This window comes from Pristis pectinata, chromosome 25 (genome assembly GCF_009764475.1).
Source record: "Pristis pectinata isolate sPriPec2 chromosome 25, sPriPec2.1.pri, whole genome shotgun sequence".
In the NCBI taxonomy this organism is placed as follows: domain Eukaryota; kingdom Metazoa; phylum Chordata; class Chondrichthyes; order Rhinopristiformes; family Pristidae; genus Pristis; species Pristis pectinata.
This window is the reverse complement of record NC_067429.1, coordinates 13,820,041-13,829,649: the sequence shown is the minus strand read 5'-3', so window position 1 is coordinate 13,829,649 and position 9,609 is coordinate 13,820,041.

Here is a 9,609-nt window from a genome sequence, read left to right as displayed (position 1 = left end):
TGAACATTTGCATTTTCCAGTCTCTTATATTAAAAAAAACTCTCCTTTTCTGTTTTGTGCACTCAAATGGATAATCTCACATTTTTCCACATTACGTTCCATCTGCTGTGTTATTATCCACTCTATTAACTTGTCTACGTCTCTCTTCACATCCTCCTCCCCTTTTACAATCCTGCTTAATTTAGAATCATTGGTAAACCTAGAAAATGGCATTCGGTCCCCTTGATACAGATATAAATCATGAAGAGCTGTGGCCCAAGTACTGATGCCTATGATACCCCAGTGGTCACTGCCAACCTGAGAAAAACCCATCTGATGGATGAACTGATGCATAGAAATCGTCCCCCACTCTCCCTCCCTCCCCTTCCCCTCTTTCCCTTCTTTTTCTCCCATTCCACCCATCCGTCTCTTCCCTACTTCACTCTCCCTTCCTCCCTCCTTCCCATCCCTCTCCTTCCTCCTCCCCATCTCTCTCCTTCCCCTCCCTCTCGCTCATTCTTCTCCCCTCCCCTTCCCACCCACCCCTCTCCTTCCCTCCCCTCCCTCCCACTCATCCCTCCCCCCCTTTCCGTCCCTTTCCCTCTCATCTTATTCCCTTCTGCCTCCCTCCCTCTTTTCTCTCCCTCCCCTACCTTCAGGTTTAGATGCTCAAGCAGGAGTTTACAGGTGATCGGCAGTGGGAGAATGAAGGAGACAGATGCTCCTCACTGCTAGCAAGGTCTGAAAGTCGGTGCCTACCTGGGTCAGGAGCCTCGGTCCAGTCTACTCATGTCGAAACCTCCCAGAATCAATCTGGAGTTGACCACCCTCCGTATCCCCTCCTCGGCCAACGTTTCCTCTTTAAAGCTGCAATGCAGGAATTAGTTACTGTTTGGGATTCCCTACCCTGGACTGGGGTGGACGCTCAGTCAATAGTTTTCTGGGCTTTAAGGGAATCAAGGGATCGGGGATAACACAGGAAAACCATTTTGAGGTGGAAGATCAGCCATGACCTTGTGGAGTGGCGGGTCAGGCTGGAAGGACTGCATGGCAAACTCCTGCCAATTTCTTGTCTTCTTATGTTCTGCAGTCAAAGTCCGGCCAGGTTGCAAATAATGATAAGCAACAGTGTAAGTGTTCCCAGTGTGTAGTCAGGTGTAGCAAATATGGGTAGCTGGACAGCTAGTGTTACCCTCAGGTTCTGGATATGTCTTTGCACACGGCAGGTGGTTGGAATTGATTACTTGTCATCAGTTCTTACTCCAACCATGAATCCTGACCATTTGGTGTCTTTTGCCCAGTTCCTACCTTATTTTCTTGATGCTGCCAACTTTCCCTCAACCCATGACACAACCCGGCGTGTCGTTAGCCAGTCGCTCAGAAACGAGGGTGATGTCCTTCAGCTCCACTCCTGTGGGTGCTGAAGTGGTTGATAAGGCCGATGTGGGAACCGAGCACTCCCCCACGGCAACAAACAATCTGCCAGAGGAACTCAGCAGGTCGAGCAGCATCTGTGGGAGGAAAGGAATTATCGACGTTTCGGGTCGAAACCCACTGAGTTCCTCCAGCAGATTGTTTGTTGCTCCAGATTCCGGCATCTGCAGTCTCTTGTGTCTCCACTGACTCTCCCACAGACCCAGCATGTATAACCTTCCTCAAAACCAACCGCTCTTCCTCCCCACACACACACACACACACACACACACACACACACACACACACACACACGTGTATCTCAGTCTCCTCCAAGTATTCTTGCACGTTCTCTTTCACTGTTTCCCCCACAGTTTGACTCCCCTTAAGGCAGACATGTCCGAAGCAGCACATAACACAAAGGAGGCAGTGTGGGTGAATGTACACGCCGATGTTTAGGATAGGCCTGAATGAATATCACACATCCTGCATTGTTCCCCGCTGCAGTGGCACCCAAGTATGAAACCAGGGGACAGAGTGAGGTTAGAATGTGTTTACTGAGAACACAGTGGTGTCAACTTGTGAGTGAAAATAAAACTTCTGTATTGAAAGCAGCTCTTGACCTCACAATCTACCTTGTTGTGACCTTGCACCTTATTGTCTACCTGCAATGCACTTCCCTGTAGCTGTGACACTTTACTCTGTACTGTTACTGTTTTTACCTGTACTACGTCAATGCACTTTGTACTAACTCAATGTAACTGCACTGTGTAATGAATTGACCTGTACGATCGGTATGCAAGACAAGTTTTTCACTGTATCTCGGTACAAGTGACAATAATAAACCAATACCAGTAATAAACCAATACCAATACCTCTGCTGCGGAAAACCCGACTTTAACCGCAGCTGATGACAGCTCTTTGGCGTCTTGTTGCTAAGCAACGGGTGTAATTTCCAGGCAGCTCCAGACGGGCCCTGGGGAGCTGTCAATCAACCAAGGCCGCTCTGCTCCGGGAGCGTCGGCCTCTGTGCGGTCTTTATCCGTTTGCCTTGCTCACTCCGTGCACGGTTTACATTTCAAGTTACAGCAAATATTAAGCTCAGACACTTTGTAACTTCTCACACTGAAATGTCTTCTGCACACCATTGGGAAGGACGCCGGCGGCAATGGATTATCGACAGGAAAGTTCACATGCAGCAGGTATCGGTTTTTACCAGGACAGTTCACCAGCGCTCGTCCTCCCCACTAATGTTTACAATGAAGCTTAACCGTTAGTCTGAGTCCAGAGCCGCCAATAACTCTCACAACTCTTCTACTTCCTCATCAAAGCAAACCTATCACTTCAATTGCGACTCATATCAACTAAAGCTGATAAAAGTATACGGATTCATCTCAAAACAACGTTTGCCTTTCCCATTGTTCAAAGTCGCAACGTGTAACTTGGTTGTTACTATTTCAGGTTGAACTTATAAAAAGCAACCAATCTAATCCTTCAGATCAACTGAAGACATACAAAGGTACATAGACACTGTAGAGCATGTACTGCGTATTTTAACTAAATTCTGCTTACTTTAGGTTTTGTGATATGTTCTGTGGTGAAGATTACTCAGTTGTCCGGCTGTGTTACCCGCAGGTTCCTACACGGCATCTTGCGCTCCTCCTCAGCCTGTTCCTGTTTTATGGGTTTGCTTGCGGGAGTGCCAGTCACTTTGTGTGAGATCTGAGTCCCGATGAACCGTTTACCCTATTTATCTCTAAGCTGGTCCTGGCGCCCCGACCAAGTGTCCAGATGGAGACTGAGTTAGTTGAGGCATTTGGAGGCGGTGCAGAGGAGATTCACCAGGTTGATTCCGGAGATGAGGGGGTTAGCCTATGAGGAGAGATTGAGTCGCTTGGAATTATACTCATTGGAACTCAGAAGAATGAGAGGGCATCTTATGGAAACATATACAGTTATGAAAGGGATAGATATGATAGAGGCACGAAGGTTGTTTCCACTGGTAGGTGAGACTAGAACTAGGGGACATAGCCTCAAGATTCCCGGGAGTAGGTTTAGGACGGAGATGAGGGGGAACTGCTTTTCCCAGAGAGTGGTGAATCTGTGGAATTCTCTGACCAGGGAAGCAGTGGAGGCTACCTCATTAAATATATTTAAGACACGGTTAGATAAATTTTTGCATAGTAGGGGAATTAAGGGTTATGGTGAAAAGGCAAGAAAGTGGATCTGAGCCCATGGCCAGATCAGCCATGATCTTATTGAATGGTGGAGCAGGCTTGACGGGCCAGATGGCCTACTCCTGCTCCTATTTCTTATGTTCTTATGAACATACAATACAAAATAGAGGGCAAATTTGGACGTTCTTTTCAAACCTGACATTATTTTATATATTAAACAAAGTACAAATGGAGCAAACTCTTTTGAACATCCAATTGAATGCCAGAATGACTTCGATTTTGAGTACGAACTTCCATAGAGCTGAGCAGATACATGCTCCACACACTGTGATGCTTACTCATCCATGAGAAGACTTTAAGAATAACACACAGTCTACCAATTGGGCTGAAATGAAACATGGGTAACAGGTGAAACCTTACAGTTCCTGTGAATTGGACCCCTGATCCTAATTAGGTGGGGAAATGCATAAATATACACTGTTGAATTGCCTGCTAATACTTTCTATTCAAATCATCAAAGCTGGAAAGGGTGAAAAGATTCCTGAGGATGTTACCAGGACTGGAGGATTTAGCTGTAAGGAGAGACTTGATAGGCTGTCTTTTTTCTCCCCGGAGCGTAGGAGGCTGAGGGCTGACCCTATGGATGTACATAAATCATGAGGGGCATAGATAAGGTGACTGGCCACAGTCTTTTTCCCAGGGTCGGGGAGTCCAAAACTCGAGGGCACAGATTTAAGATAAGGGGGGCAAATTTAAAGGGGACCTGAGGGGCAATGTTTTCACACAGAGAGTGGTGGGTATGTAGAAAGAGCTGCGAGAGGAAGATGTAGCGGTGGGTACAATTACTACATTTCAAAGACATTTGGACAGGTACATTGATCGGAAAGGTTTAGATGGATATGGGCCATATGGGACTTGCTCAGATAGACAACTTGGTCAGCACGGATGAGCTGGGCCACAGGCCTGGTCCAGTGCTGTATAACTCTCTGACTCTGAAAGTAATATTAAGACAGGGTCCAACATCCAACAGTATCTTCACAATCTCAGGAAAGGAGAATGAAGAATGTGGGAGAAATGGTAAGAAAGAACAGAAAATGCTGGAAACACTCAGCAGGTCAGGCAGCATCTGTGGAGACAGTTAACATTTCAGTTCCAGGACCCTTCAGAGTAGGGAAAGAGAAGCAAGTTAATTTTGGGTAGCAGAGAAGGTGGCGAGGGGGATGGGTGGAATAAAGGGAATTTCTCTGATAGGTTGAGACGGGATGACCTAATGTCATGATTAAAATCAGATTAAGCTACTTTGTGTGTGTACTGTGTTGTTAATGGTAATGGTTCATTGCCTTTTTTTTAGATTTCCAGCATCTGCTGCTTTTTAAGTTTTTATTTACCAAAGCAGTGATAAACTGTGAATAGGTCACTTTTATATCAAGGAAAAGTAAAATTATATTTAACATGATTTTCTCTCTTCCCAGAAGTTCCACAGCCTAAAGTTTCACCCAGAACTGAGAAACCTGATTTCAAACCCATTAGAAGATACACTGTAAGTTCTCTCATTTATAATTTTATTAAAACACAACATTGACTCTTTTTTAAAAAAGAGCATTTAAACCCAATGTCAAAACATAAAGTTTAAAATATCAAACTGGGAATGTTATGGTGTACCAGATTTTAATGGTTTTTTATATCAGTCTCTGCCGCTTTGTTTGAAGAATTAGTTCTGATCCAATGATGTGGATTGTTCCAAAGCCTCTGCTATTGATTTACAAAATGTGACTTGGATTTATCCCTCACCCACCACTTGATTATGAGGAAGCACGTGGCTCTTGCTCATACAACACAGCCATGATCGGTACCTAGCTACAAGGCCAACAAGTGATGCAGATTTGTGGTGGACCATTGAATTTAATTATTTTTATAATAACTAGGTTAACTTTTTCTTTCTTTCATCCAAATAGCAGAAGTAGTCATCAACTGTTGATTAATGTACATATTGTTGGGAAGACATATTCAGCTGATACAGATTTAACAAGCAGGTTTTGTTAATATGGCAGTAACGTAGGATTCAGAACACTAATTCTATGCCACAACCCTGAAACATGTTAAGGGTCTCGACCCAAAATGTTGACTCTCCACTTCCCTCCACAGATGCTGCCTGACCCGCTGAGTTCCTCCAGTGGCTTGTTTTATGTTTAAAAGCTGTGCTGTTTGCATAGTGTAGATTGGTACAAAACACCAGACTCATTGTCTTGTCTTTTGGGGCAAATGCAGGTAATGATAATAAGAACTTTGTTAATATTATATATCATAGGTGAAAGGTCACAATTTAAGCAGGGCACGTACCACCAGACTTAAGGACAGCTTCTACCCCATTGTGATAAGACAATTTAACGGTTCCCTTACACGATGAGATGGGCTATGACCTCACGATCTACCTTGTTGTGACCTTGCACCTTGTTGCACTGCACTTTCTTTGTAGCTGTGACACTTTACTCTGTACTGTTATTGTCTTTACCTGTACTACATCAATGCACTCTGTACTAACCCAATGTAACTGCACTGTGTAATGAATTGACCTGTACGATCGGTTTGCAAGACAAGTTTTTCGCTGTACCTCGGTACAAGTGACAATAATAAACCAATAGCAATAAACATTTTCTCACTGAAAATCAAAAAAGCTGCAGATGTGAGAAATCTGTGATAAAACAGAAAATTCTCAAAATACTCAGCCGGTCAGGCAGCATCCATGGTAAGAGAAACTGAATGGTTCCAGCATCTTCTGTTTTTATAACAATTTCTCATTCCTTCTTCAAAAGCTGGTTGAAAATTGCTGTATCATTACTGCACCGGAGTAATATGTTTTAGGGAGGGAGTTTTAAAATTTCTCATTGAGGACACTAAGGAAACATGGATGAATATAAACTGGAGCTGTAGTCACCACATGGTGAAAGGTGGAATGAATAATTTGTAAATACACCTCAAGTCCACATGGGAACATTGTAATACTGGTAAGCGGTTAATTTAAGGACAGCACAAAGACAGTTTCACACATACAACCACATTCTATGAACAGAAACTTTCACTCTCCCTGGTACTGACATGAAAGCACTCAACAGGACCAACGATGATCCTTTAAACATTAGATTATTCACCAGAGGCTGTGCAGGATGCCTAGCACTCTCTCCAGAAATTATAATCGATCTACCCAGAGTTTTGAATGTGCAACCTTGGATCATTTTTAAAACTCTTGGGTCTTTCCCCACCTCTACATATTTATTTCAAAAGACCAGCTGTAAAATTGCCTTTTCAACATGATTCTATGTCAATAAGGCTGAAGGAGAATTAGAAGAATATCCTCAGAACAAAAATTCCTCATTAAAAATGTCATGTGAAAGCCACTGAGCTTAATATACTGTTTTTGTTTTCTTTTTCTTTCCTGTTTCTTCATGTTTTTCAGTCCACAGACTACAGTCAACAATGGTGAAAGAATGGATTAGGCATCACAATCTCAAGGTATTGAAGAACCTTCGCTCTAACTGAGAAAAGTCCTGTGTTGATCAACATGTTTCAAATGCAGAGTACAATGAAGTGAAACAGTATATATTGAGAGATTAAATATCAGGCTGCAAAGCACGTCAATAAAATACTTCCAACAACATTTGTTATTTGTTAACCCCTAAAACAATGCTGCCTCACTTTTCTTTTTAAGAAACTATTCAAATTATTTTGAACTCTGATGTGAGATCTGTGTATAATTTGAAAAGTTACTATTTTGACTTTATGCAAGGGGTATGAAATAAAAACAGAAAATTGTGGAAACACTCTGCAGGTCAGGCAGCACCTATGGAAAGAACAAAGGTTAATGCTTCAGGTCTGAGACCTTTCATTAGAGGTATGAATCCTCGTTAACAAATTTAAACAGCTTATATTAACACAATGCATCATGTGTTTCCTTTCCTCTTGAACATTCCCATTGTAACACACATTCTTCCCAGAATTGGCCAAAACACTTTCAAACCATTTGGAAGTGCTTGTAAACAACCTTTGTTTACAGTGTGATATTACATGATTCTCTACTCACATTGAAAAGGAACACATTAACGTATTTGCTGGTAGTATTGCATACTATTTTTTTATTTATGCCTCCTCCTCACAATGACTAATGCTCCATATCAGTTTGTTTTCGAATAGTTGTGATTGGGAGTATACTGTGTGAGGAATCCTGGACCTATTTCAACATGATGCTGATGTTTTGGGACCAAAGATAATAGAGCAAATTAGGCAGTGATCACTCCAATAACCATTGGTGCCTGTCATGGTACAGGTGATGCAGATATCTTTGCAGCCTCTCCCTCAGACAGTGATATAATATGGCAGGTGCCAGTGCTTGGACCAGGGGTGTTGTCACCACCTGTTGATCACTCTGATGAAACAGGCTGTAGACTGACCCTGTTCCTGCCACACAACTAACTGCGTTCCTGATTCCTGGCTCCGCACACAAACCTAACTACACTGTTCCCTGCCATATCCTGGTTCCACTTACATACTTAACCATACTGATGAAACAGGGCATTCATTATGACTGTTGTGAGTTTAAGAGATACTTGGAGTTCGAATGGTAGATGTGACACATCTTTATTCTGCACAAGCAAACTCGCTGAGGAGACGTGATGGAACAATCCCCTCAAATACAAAAAACACTGAGTTTTTAACCCTTTAGGTACAATGATAACAACAAGCAACCAAATACAATTTCAATAGTTACAATGCATTGTTTACCTCAAGATTTTGGGTGTGAACAAATGGCCCCCTTTATCCCCACCCATTGCCTTCTGCCAGTCAGCCAACCATCTATCCATTTACATTTACAATGGGAGCGCGTTGAACATTCATACGCCTTTGTTGAAGCAAGGTCGTTCACGTCAATATTCCAAAAGCTTCTGAGGCTAAAACCCAGACATCCACAACACCCCTGTTTTAGCACAGTATGATGAAGGGTGGCTCTTTGGAAGCACAAACACCAAGCTTTGATCGGCAAAATAATACCTGCCTCCAATATCTAGATCTTTACCCATTGTTTCTCAGTATCATTGGATGTCACACTTCCCTCTCAGTGCAATCATGGTTGGCTTTCACTGTAATCTAATTAACATAACCCCATTATCCGTAAATTTGGTCAATGCATACAAAAATGTTTCATGGTTAAACCACATTTGCTTTTACCCAATATTTAAGAAGGTATCATTATGCATGTATTTGTTGAGAGATCAAGCATTGTCTTGTCAGTTTCCAAAGCATAGCTCCTGTGTGGCCTTCTACTGCAGCCAGCGACTCCCATCACTGACAGCAGTGGTTGTTTATGCAGCCATCCTTGTCATTTCAAAATTGATTAGTTCTTGAAAGTTACAATAGGAAGTAATCTGAAGGCTCATTTTGCTTGAATCAATGGTCATTATGCTATCCCATCTGACTACAGCTCACTACTCCCTAACAATGACAAGGTCATGCTCCAAGCATTTTGTCAAGGGAAGGATCCCACTGGAGTTAGCCTTCCCTATTCCTTCCATCCCTGGCACTGATGTTACCCAGAAGAATCAGTCTGTTTCCTTTTGGCAATATAGACTGGGGTTCTTTCATTGTTGGACCAGTTCTCCTTAGCCTCTTCTGAAGCTTCAAAGGTTGGGGCATACACATTGATCACCATAGTGTGTTAATTTTGTGTTAGAGTGAGCTGATGGGTTAGAATTCTGAAGGCGAGTTTTCTAGATGCCAAGCTCATTCTGGATGGTGAAGCTCACCCTGTGAAAAGATTCCTCTTCCAATTTGCCCTTACAGAAGGTATGCCACCCACTTTGTTCTTTAACTGGCCATCTCCTACCTGCCACGTCTCAATCAGTGCAGCGATGTCACTGTCAAAGCCAGTTACTGCAGTGGAACAGTGTTCAGGCACGTCACCATTAGGATTGTCCTTGAGGATCCTGACATTCCAGTTCCCTTATGCATCTTATGGAGTTGAGTTACCCACGTGTAGTTTAACGTGGGT